Source organism: Pteropus alecto, unplaced genomic scaffold (assembly GCF_000325575.1).
Source record: "Pteropus alecto unplaced genomic scaffold, ASM32557v1 scaffold673, whole genome shotgun sequence".
NCBI lineage: Eukaryota > Metazoa > Chordata > Mammalia > Chiroptera > Pteropodidae > Pteropus > Pteropus alecto.
The window spans coordinates 402,586-414,953 of record NW_006434826.1 but is presented as its reverse complement, the minus strand read 5'-3'; the positions used below and the strand labels follow the sequence as shown (position 1 = coordinate 414,953).

The following is a 12,368-nucleotide window of genomic DNA, read 5'->3' as shown; positions in this document are numbered from 1 at the left end:
TATTTTAAGCCCGAGGCTGTTTTGTTTACATAGAAGCAATGATTGATAAATTAGGTAAAATATATAAATAAACAAAAAAATACAAGCCAACAGCAACAACAAAAGATTGGATCTTGGATATGCAATTTACTAAGCCCTTGAAAAGGTACATTGTCTGTAGTGACTCATATCATGTAGGCAGTCTTGAATTGTCATACACACTCCTACCAACACATACACACACACACACAGACACACACACACATACACACACACACAATCAGAAAGAAATATTATGACTTTCTTTCTTGAGAAAGGAAAGGAATTAAGGTTAAATGAGATCATAAGGGAGAGACCCTAATCCAAAAGGAGTAGTGTCCTGGTTTCTGACACAGAGCTCTTAAAAAACCAATAGGGATGGAGTGATAGGAACATCTGATACTGAGCTCCTAAATACCAGAGAATTTCCTGGGTGATAGGAATATCTTTCTTTTGAATGAGGTGACCCTCAGTGGGCTTCAGGATGGGTGCGGGTTACAGAAAGAACAAGTCATGATTTAGAAGCTTTCAACTTTCATTTCTATACCCCACTCTCCAGAGAGGGAAAATAGCTGAAAATGGAGTTGATAATCGATCATGCCCATGTGATGAAGCCTCCATAAAAATCTCTAAAATATGAAGTTTGGAGAGTTTCCAGGTTTGTGAATATATCCAACTGCCAAAAGGATGGTGCACCTGAACTCTACAGAAACAGAAGCTTTTGAACTGGGATGCTTCCCAGTCTTACCCTATGTATCTCTTCATCTGGCTGTTCATCTGTACCCTTTATCACATCATTTAGAGCATAATAAACTGATAAATGCAAATAAGTGATTCCCTCAATTTTGTATAAGTATAATGCACATTTTCAAAGGCGAGGAAAAGGAGCAGGGACTAGAAAGCATTTTCAGACTAATAGTTGACGAGATTTCCTAAATCAAAAGAGTAAGCTGAAGCTTGGACTTCAAGAAGTCAAAAAACCATCCTATTATCTCAACTCAAAAAGGTCTTCACTAAGGCACATTTTATTAAAATTATCAAAAATCAATGACAAACAAAATTCTCAGGGCAGCCAGAGAGAAGAAGACAGTAATTTATAAAGGGGAATCCATTAGATTATAGTAGGACTTCCCGGCACAGACCTTACAAGCCGGAAAGGAGTGGAATCAAATATTCAAACTATTAAATGAAAGGAACTACCAGCTAGAATAATTTATTCACCTAAGCTCTCATTATGATATGAAGGAGAAATTAAGACCTTTCCAGACATACAAAAATTGAGGCAATTCTCCACTATGAGGCCTGCACTAAAGGAAATACTGAAAGGAGTTAGCTCACTTAAAATAAAATAACCAAAAAAAAAAACACCAAACACTAAAACATAATTAGAGTAAGGTGACTATCAGGCATATAGAAGCAGAGGAGTGCAACCCTTACTAAGAACAGGGCATCATAATCTTAATTATTAAGAAAAGAATTGTTATAACAAGATAGTAACAAACATTCAGGATCCATAGGGACAAATTGAGATAAAAATAACTGAAAAGTGGAGGGTTCAAAGATCCAAATTTACGAAGGAGAATGGAGATAAGGCATGTGTAGAAGAAAATGGACAACTGTATATATATAGCTATCATAAAAGTAACACATTCATAAAAGTAACTACACACCAAAGATTCAGAACAGAAATATATAACATAAAACAAGAAGAACCGGAAGCAAAACCCCAAAAGCCAAACGAAATAAAGAAAACAGAAACAAAATGACAAGAAAACAATGAAAACACTGAGCTACCAGAAAGCAAAAGATAAAAAGACTATAAGAAATCCTCATATTTTAATAATCACCCTAAATGTAAATGGACTGAACTCACCAATAAAAAGGCACAGTTGCAGAATGGATCAAAAAACAAAACCCAACCATATGCAGCCTCCAGGAGACACATCTCAGCTCCAAAGACAAATATAGACTCAAAGTGAAAGGATGGAAAAATGATATTTCAGGGAAATGACATTCAGAGAGCAGTGGAAGTAGCAGTACTAATATCAGACGAAATAGATTTCAAAATTAAAAAAGTAAAGAAAGATACTGAGGGACACTTCATAATTATAAAGGGAATCATGCACCAAGAAGACATAACACTTATTAATATCGATGCTCCCAATCAGGGAACACTGAAATATGTAAAGCAATTACTAAAGGGAGAACTAAAGGGAGAAACAGACCAAAGCACTATCATAGTAGGGGAACTAAATAACCCTCTGCCAAATATGGACAAATCATCCAAATAGAAAATCAATAAGGATATAATATCCTCAAATGACATATTAGACCAACTGGATATAATTGACATATACAGAGCCTTCCATCCCAGAACAACTGCTTATACATTCTTCTCTAATGCACAAGGAACAGTCTCAAAAATTGACCACATAATGGAACACAGAGATGGCTTCAACAAACATAATGGATTTAAATCATACTAACTATATTTTCTGAATCATAAAGCTTTGAAACTAGAGGTCAACTGCAAAAAAAAAAAAAAGCAGGAAGAACCACAAATACATGGAGATTAAACAACATGCTACTGAAGAATAATTGGGTCACAGAAGAAATAAAAAGGGAGATTGAGAGATACGTAGTAAAACATATCAAAACTTTTGGGAGACAGCAAAAGTGGTTATTAGAGGAAAGTTCATATCATTACAGACATATCTCCAAAAACAAGAATGAGTCCAAATAAACAACCTAATGCTTCACCGTAAACAAACAAACAAACAAACAAAAACAAGAAAAGGAAGAACAAATGAAGACTAACGCTAGTAGAAGCAGATAATAATCAAAATTAGAGCAGAAATAAATGAAATTTAAAACAAAAAAAAATGGAAAAAGAGAAATGCAACAAAGAGCTATTTTTTGAGGTTAGTGAAACCTCTGGCTAGACTCACTAAATAAAAAAGAGAGAAGACACAAATAAACAAAATCAGAGATGAAAGAGGGGAATTTATGACAGACACTGCAAAAATACAAAGAATCATACAAGAATACTGTGAAAAATTATATAATGCCAAATTTAATAACCTAGAAAAATAGACCAGTATTTAGAAAAATATAATCTTCCTTGATTGAATCAAGAAGAACTGGAAAATACAAACAGACTTGTCAACAGTATAGAAATTGCAACAATCATCAAAAACCAAAAAGTAAAAATCCAAGACCAGATGGCTTCACCAGTGAATTCTACCAAGCATTCAAAGATTTAATATCTCTTCTCCTCAAACTCTTCCAAAAAATCAAAGAGGAGACAATACTTCCCAACTCATTTTATGAGGCCAATATCATCCTGATATCAAAATCTGGTAGAGATAACATACACACACAAAATAAAACTAAGGACTAATATCTCTTATGAACACAGATGCAAGAATCCTAAATATGATTAGCGAACAGAATACAATAACATATATAAAGGAATATACACCATGATAAATTGGGCTTCATCCCAGAGGCACGGGGATGGTTTCACATAAACAAATCGATTAATGTGATATACTACATAAACAAATTAAAAATTAAGAATCCTATGATCATATCAATAGATACAGAAAAAGCCTTCAACAAGATACAGCATCCATTTATGATAAGAACACTTAACGAAATTGGTATATAAGGCCATATATGACAAACCCTCAGCCAACATTATACTTAATGGTGAAAAACTAAAAACCTTCCCTCTAAGATCAGGAACAAGGCAAGGTTTTCCACTTTCGCCACTGTTATTCAATATAATTTTGGAGGTACCAATCAGACAAGAGAAAGATATAAAAGGTATCCAAATTGGAAACAAAGAAGTCAAACTGTCACTATTTGAAGATGACACGATTCTCTATATAGAAAACCCACTTAACAAGAACACTACTAGAAACGATAAACAAATACAGTAAAGTCACTGGATACAAAAATCAACGTTCAAAAATCCATGGTGTTCTTATACTCTAATAATGAAGCATCAGAAAAACAAGTGGAAAAAATAATTCCTTTTGCGATTGCAACAAAAAGAATAAAATACCTAGGAATATACTTAACGAAATAAATGAAGGACTTATATAATGAAAACTATAAGACCCAATCAAAGATAGAAAGAAATGGAAAGATATTCTGTGTTCTTGGATTGGAAGAATGAACATAGTTAAAATGACCATATTACCTAAAGCATTGTACAAATTTAATGCAATCCCCATCAAAATCCCATTGTCATTTTTTAAAGAAATAGAACAAATAAATCATCAGATTTGGATGGAAGCACAAAAGACTCCAAATTGCCAAAGCTATTCTGAGAAAGAAGAATGTGGCTGGAGGCATCACTCTGCCTGACTTCGAATTATACAACAAAGCGACAGTAATCAAAACAGCATGGTATTGGCAGCAAAACAGATACACGGACCAGTGGAACAGAATCGAGAGTCCAGAAGTAAACCCATATTTATATGAGCAAATAATTTTTGACAAAGAAGGCAAAAACATACAGTGGAGAAAGAAAAGTCTCTTCAATAAATGGTGCTGGGAAAACTGGAAAGCCACTTGAAAAAGAATGAAACTAGACTGTTGGCTATAACCACATAGCAAAATTAACATCAAAATGAATTATGGACCTATATATAAGACCTGAAACAATAAAATGCATAGAAGAAAATATAGGAATGAAACTCAAGAATCTTGGACTTAAAGAGAATTTTATGAATTTGACCTCCAAGGCAAGGGAAGTAAAAGCAAAAATGAATGAATGGGACTACATCAAACTAAAAAGCTTCTGCTCAGCAAAAGAAATTGTCAACAAGGTAAAGAGAAAACTATCCAAATGGGAAAATATATTTTGAAGTAATACCTCCAATAAGGGCCTAATATCCAAAATATACAAAACACTCATACTACTCACACACAACAAAAAAACAAATGGTCCAATCAAAATATGGGGATCAGAAAAGACACTTCTCTTTCGTGTACATGCAAATGGCCAACAAATATTTTAAAAGATGTTCAACATTTCTAGCTATTAGAGAAATGCAAATGAAAACCACAATGAGATATTATCTCACACCTCTTAGAACAGCTATAGTCAACAGGACAATTAATAACAAATGTTGGAGAGGATGCATAAAAAAGCAACTCTCATATGTGACTGGTGGGACTGCAAATTGGTACTGCCACTATGGAAAACAGTATGGAGGTTCCTCAGAAAACAAAGAATTGATCTACAATATGATCCAGCAATCCCTATACTGGGTATTTACCCCAAAGACTAGAAAACCCGTATCTGAAAAGATATTTGCTCACCAATGTTCATAGCATTATTATTTATAGTGGCCATGACATGGGAGCAACAGAAGTGTTTCACGATAGATAATTGGCTAAAGAAGCTGTGGTACATATATACAATGGAATATTAATCAGCCATAAGAAGTGATGAAATACTGCCATTTGCGACAATATGGATGGACCAAGAGATAATCATGCTAAGCGAAATAAGTTAGACAGGAAAAGTTGAAAACTACATGATATCACTTACATGTGGGATATAAACCTAAAAGCAACAAACGAACAGGACAAATAGAGACTCATGGGCATGCACTATAAACTAGTTGTTAACAGAGGATAAGGAGGGTAGGAGGAAAGTAGATGAGGTAAAAGGGGTCAAATATGTAGTGACAGAAAGAAATGTGTGGAATGTGAACACATAGTGTAAATATGTATATGCCTTACTGTTAAAGTGTACAGATGAAACTTATTGAATTCTGTTAACCAATTAAAAAAAATTTGGTTCAATATTGTCTTTTAACTTATGATTAACACAGGCATTTCCCCTAAAATAAACTTTTTATTGTTAATGCAAAATTTATTGAGGTACAATAAACATGCACCAAAAAAATGCAAAAAATCTTAAATGTACAGCTCAATAAAATTTTGCAAAATATACACATCCATGAGACAAGCATCTGCATCAAGAAATACATTGCCAGCATCTCAGAATGTTTTTCATGCCCTTCCAGTCATATCCAGCTCCCCGAGGAAACCACTATCCTAATTTCAAACACTGTAGATTAGTTATACATATTTTTAAACTTTATATTGATGAGGTCATAATATCTGTTCTGTTTTCTCTCTAACTTCTTTTACGTAATTTTGTGTTGTGAGATTCTAAACTTTTATATTTTAAAATAGACCCAGTAACACAACATAATCACATTTGGAAAAGAAACGGTGGTTATAATAGAATCAACGTGATTGTTTGGCACATTAAACTTCTTTGCATAGTTCTTAGTTATTAACTTACAATTTCAATAAATGAGTAATTTCACTTTAGAGTAATGCTAATTTATTAAATTATGATAACCACAAAATGGCTATATCTTATTTTAACAGATTAAGGTGCTCTTTTAAACATAAGTTTCCTGAAACAGAAATCGTTTAATGTAAAATTTTAAGTATAGGATGAATAATTATGTCAGGGATATCTATTTTTTTATAATTTTTCATAGCACATTTGGAGCGAATTGTCAAAAATGAGATATAAGATTTTAAAAAATCATGTTTGCTGGACCCTTTTTTCCAAAAATACAAAACTCTACCTGTTGTTAGTAATGACTCCACTTTAAATTTCTATTGCTTTGAAGGGGCTTGATCCTCTGAAATCTAAAAGTTCTCATTTCAGAAAACACTTATTGAGGATGGTTGACAGAATCATTAGCATTCTTTCAAATCTCCCTACTCTCTCCCAAGTATGTATGTATAGTGAAATACTAGTAACTTAAACAGTGAACGAGAAAAATTCTAATAGGTATTATACTTTTAGAATTTTCGAGTTTAATGTGGAGTCTATTTAATTTTTAATGAACAATGGATTTAAGACTGAAACCTATATAAAAGATGTGAGTGATAAATGTTGGAGGTGTATCTTATAATCATGCACAGTTAACAATGTTCTTTTTATAAATCATGACAAAATATGATTCATTTAAATACATACCAAGTTGCAAAAAATAATGACAACAAAATTAAGAACACAGTTTTAAATCTGGTTCAAGATGAGAACAAAGTGAGAAAGTTTCAGTGCAGAGTGCATTGTATCTATTTGTTTTGTACTTTTAATATTTTAATTTTACTTGTTTGTTTTTTGTATTGTGGTTTGGAAAGAGGTGGACTCAAAAGTCAGGTATGATTTTTAAACAGTCACTTGGAGTTTCAGGTTTCCTTATAAAATGAGAAGAATATTGATCAACAAATATTATTTTAAGATATATAGCCAAGTACAGTATAAGGTCATAATTATGTAATTTTTATTATAAAATTAAAAAATAATATTTTCTACCTAGACATTTTCCAAGGAATATGCAAAATTAAGCACAAAACCAAGTAAAACTCTTATTACTTAGGACATTATCATAAGATTGTAAATTCCTTAATATAATGTGTTAATCAATTTTTTATTATTCAGCTCAAGATGCATGTACTTTGCTCTCCTAATACACACACACCCACACATACACACACATATATACACATATATATATACATGCGCGTGCGCGCGCGCGCGCGCACACACACACACACACACACACACATATATTTTTTTCCTTTTCCTGTTGTCCTATTGCTTCCTAGTCACTTTTGGATCAACCATGCACAAATGTTATCTCAATCAAAGTCCATGAATTTATATGTAGTATACATTTTACCCTTCCTTGTTGCTGAATATAATGAGGATGTAGGTATCTAGCTCTTAGTCTACCTCTTTAACTTCACCTTCATTTTGTATGAATTTCAATATTTATGTAGATGTCACACCCAGTAACCCATTTCAAATTCCTAAGCATGAAAACACTTTAATCTTTGAAATGACTTACTGCATCAATTCAATTCTGTAACTACACTTTAGTCTTTTGTTTTTTGGAGATATTGTTTCTAAGAAAACACTCCAGCTCTGTAGGCATAAACTCTAATGTATAAATTTCTGACCACAACTTCTCATCACTTTCTTTTTTTTTCTTACTTTTTAATTATGTTTATTAGGGTGACATTGGTTCATACAATTATATAATTTCCAGATATACATTGTCATTTGACATCTGTATTTGACATCTATTGTTTCCTTCAACTACCATATATTTGATCCCCTTTACCCACTTCGCCCTCCCCCTAAACCTCATATTTGTCCCTGTTTATCCAGTCTACCTCCCCGCTTCTTCCCCACCCTACTAGTAACCACTAGTCTATAGTCCTCTGGTAACCACTAGCCATGAGTCTCTGTTTGTTTGTCCTACTCATTTGTTGCTTTTAGGTTTATATCTCACATATAAGTGATATCATGTGATTTTCAACTTTTTTTTGTCTGGCTTATTTCACTTAGCATGATTATTTCGAGGTCTATCCATGTTGTCACAAATGGCAGTATTTCATCTCTTCTTATGGCTGATTAATATTCCATTGTATATATGTACCATAGCTACTTTTGCCAATCATATATTGTAGGACACTTCTGTTGCTTCCATGTCCTGGCCACTGTGAATAATGCTGCTATGAACATCGGTGTACAAATATCTTTTTGAATATGAGTTTTCAATTCTCATCATTTTCTTATTCAGTTACAACCACTTCTGTAATAACAGTGAATTTTTAGTTCCAAAAAACCTTCTCTGCTCTCTCTGCTTCAGGGCTTATGTCCCTTCCCTCTCCATCACAGATTTCACAGTCACCTTGTTCCCATTTCTTTTCTCCTTCCACACCTAGAAATTCCTCCTCTTGAATCAATTTATCCACCAACCTACTCTTGGGTGATGGAAGAGTAACAAAAGAAATTAAATAATCAGGCAGATTAATACTACTGTAAGTCCATGAACTCTGAGTGCTACTGTGCTTTTATTTATTTGGAAAAATTGTGTTCTATGTTCTTTGTCTTGCTCTGAAAGTTCACACTTTTCTTCAACTCTCATATTTTTTTTCCATTTTCCTCCAGTGAAGTTGTAATTCACATAAAATTGAGGATATCAGTGTGAAATATCTCAACTTCTCAACCTATAACTATAAAAGCACTTACATCTGTACTTATTCTCTTTCTTTAAACCTCAGAGGAACAAACTGACTCTTCTGTTCTGAAGGTTCTTTTGCCTTCATCTGAATCTCTCCCATATCTTCAATGTTTAATGCTTCATCAGCTCTGTCTTTCTCTGTACTTCACACCTTTTTCTCTACAGACTATAGGACATCTATCTTTCTCTCATTAAAACAAAACAACTTTTCTTTTACTCTAATATTAACTTCTGACACTATCTCCACAATTTTCATATCTATTTTTCACAGTTATGTTCCTTAGAAAATATTCCTACAATCATTGCCTCAAATTTTTCACTTCACAAACTTAACTACAACTGGAATTCTGCCACTATCATGCCATTGAATCTGTTAAAGTCAATGACTGAGGCTGGCTCAGTCTCAGATCAATTACCAGTCCGGTGCTCTTTAAACCGCAAAGTCCATTTGTATTATTTGTATGATGTTATTGCTGATGCTGCAAGCTAACATGTATCGAATGCTTTTTGTTTTCTAGGTGTTACATAAATATATACATCACCGTATGACAATCTTTTATTGAGTAAATTTTATTATTGTTTATTAAGCAAAAAAATTGAGGCAGAGAAAGATTAGTAATTTGCTCATAAACACACAGATAGTTGATAGCACAGTTGGCTAGATCTCACTCTAAAACCACTACATTGAATATGTCAGACTAAGTACCAGGACAAAAATTCCAATGAAAACAACATTAAATACTAGATAAAATGTCTTTTACAAACTCTTCCTAGAAATGTCAAGGAGGCAGAAAGACAATAATAAATAACCAGGTCAGAAAACTAAGTGAAGGCAAAATTACGAAAATCTTAGTGATGATGGCTTCTACTTAGAGAATTTTTGCTGATCTAAGTGAACTTAAAATTTGATCTATGAGGTCTAGAGTGGCTCAGAAAACAGGAGGCAAGACCCAAGGCTTACTCATGGAAGTAAGTCTGAAAAGGTTTTCCTCCCCAGAATAGTAAATTCTCACTATGAGAGCGAATGAAAAATTCATCTCTCCTTTCCAGCCATGACTGCCTCAATAACCCCGAAACTGCAAAGAAAATTGCCTAGCTTAACCCTTGATATAGAGTGTAGAGGAGAAAAATTTCCTTGAAAATTCATAACCAAACACAAGCTCTCATTATTAGAGTGGGTTTCCTTTATTCACATACCTTCAATTTCTTCAACTCAGGGAGAAACCATGATATTCTGAATTTGTACATCTAATGGTCCTGAACTCTACCTAGGGAAAAGAAACAATACAATTGAGGATCTGAGAAAAGTGATCTTTGACTGATAATGACTTAACATCCTCACAGAAGCAAGTATTTTTCAAAGACTCAAATAATTCTGACTTATAAGTTCCAAGAAAGATGAAAAGTAAGAATAAAAAAATTCTCCTAATGAACGAAAAACAAACTATCATGAAAAAGAGTCTGTTGAGACAAAAAAAAAAAAAAAGCAGTCATTCTCACAAAGGTTTTCAATATTTGATTTAGCAGACAAGGAGATAAAGCAAATATGTTAAATATATTTTAACAAATAACAAAGGTCTAAAATATGAATAAAGAATGAAAGACATAAATAAAAACTATCTTCTAGAAGTACAAAATATATAATTGAAATTAAAAACTCAGAGATGAAGTTGTTAGTAGATTAGGCAGAACTGATGAAAGAATTAGTGAACTGAATAACAGGGCAAAAGAAATGATACAGAATTCTTCACAGTTAAAAAGATAAAAAATCTAAAAGCAAGTTTGGACAGAACTTAAAGTGAGAAAGTTTAGCAAACATCTAACCAGAGTTTCAAAGAGAAGGGAGAATGGAACAAAATTTTCCAAAACTAATAAAAGACAGCTATCCACAGATTCTAGTCCAATAAACTACAAATAGAGTAAAAAAAAAAAAAAGTAATCCATACCTGGAACCCATATATCATGTAGCTACTGCAGAAAAACACCTGTCCCCATACCAAAAACTGAGTATTAGAAGTAGTAGACTGACAATTGACTTCCTAACAGCAACATTAAGTGATAGATGCTAGGGAAATAATATCTTCAAAGTAAGAAGAGAAAATAACTGCATTTAAGATTCTAGTACCGATAGAAATGTCTTTCAGAAACAAGACTAAAATTCACACTTTTTCAATTGCTGAATCAGTTTGCCATAGAATCATACCTATGGAAAGTTCTAAATCATGTACTTCAAGTGAAAGAAATGTGATTCCAGATGGAAGGTCTAAGATTCAGGAGAAAATGGACAAGAAAAGAAAGTATTAAATACGTGAATAACTGTATAACATGGACTCTTCAGCACAATAATTGCATCATTCATTATATGTGGTTAAAGAAATAAAATAAACACCAATAATATATAGATTGGAAGGGGAATGACTGTAGTTAAATGTCCACAGAATAATAATGTTCAAGGTGGAAGGGACGTTGATTTATTTTAGGTATGTATTGTGTTAAAATTTCTATGTAGCCTTTATTTAATAAAACAGAGTGTACTACTTCTCAAATATGCCAGAGATACATGTGGTTGAAAAACATCTATCCCTAATAAAATTTTAAAAGAAAAAAAATGTAGGAAAAAAGGACAATGGAAAGCTAAAATTAATCAATAGGGAGTAAAATCGATTATATCTGTAATTACAATAATGTAATTTAATCTTTGGAACAAACAAGGCTAGTCACACTGGCTAGATTACACTCTACTGTATAAAATATTATCCCTAAAAGCAAGAAAATGATTGAAAACATAAATCAAAGTTCATTTACATTTTAATTTATAACTCATTTATTTCCAGGTATAATTTTACCTGTTTCTTTGAGGGGGGAGGGGAAGTAGGGGAAGAACCAATATTTAAACATTTTAACAATATTAGAAGTTAGGCCTGATACATTCTGTGTGTCTAAGAAGAACCAGTTTGAAAGTAAACTACTTACCTAAGATGTCATTAGTTAAGCATGAATAAAGCAGGACAGCCATGTGGTATTTTAAAAAATAAATTATTATGAATATAACCTGTACTATTTCCTTCAAAACTGTAGAAAATTCATAGAGATATTATATGAAAGGGAAAAATTAACAAAATTATTAATCTAGTTTATCTTCTTTTAAATAGTAATAAAGGGATATCTCACAAGTTTGGTTAAATTAATGCCTAAAAATTAAAGATGATGCATAATGGAAACTTTATATGGATAATATTTACTAAATAATCAATGTCATTTTACTTA

The 12,368-nt window shown here is 32.5% G+C and overlaps 1 long non-coding RNA gene across 1 annotated transcript in view; it reads right to left on the bottom strand.

Moving 5' to 3' along the window:
- LOC112478312 overlaps positions 1-11,854 on the bottom strand; it is a 25,217-nt gene extending 13,363 nt beyond the window's left edge. The window contains exons 1-2 of the long non-coding RNA XR_003045763.1: positions 11,305-11,854; positions 10,299-10,369 (exon numbers count right to left, since the gene is read on the bottom strand). This is a non-coding gene — a long non-coding RNA (uncharacterized LOC112478312). The remainder of the gene's footprint in view (positions 1-10,298; positions 10,370-11,304) is intronic.
- Between the last annotated feature and the right edge of the window lie 514 nt (positions 11,855-12,368).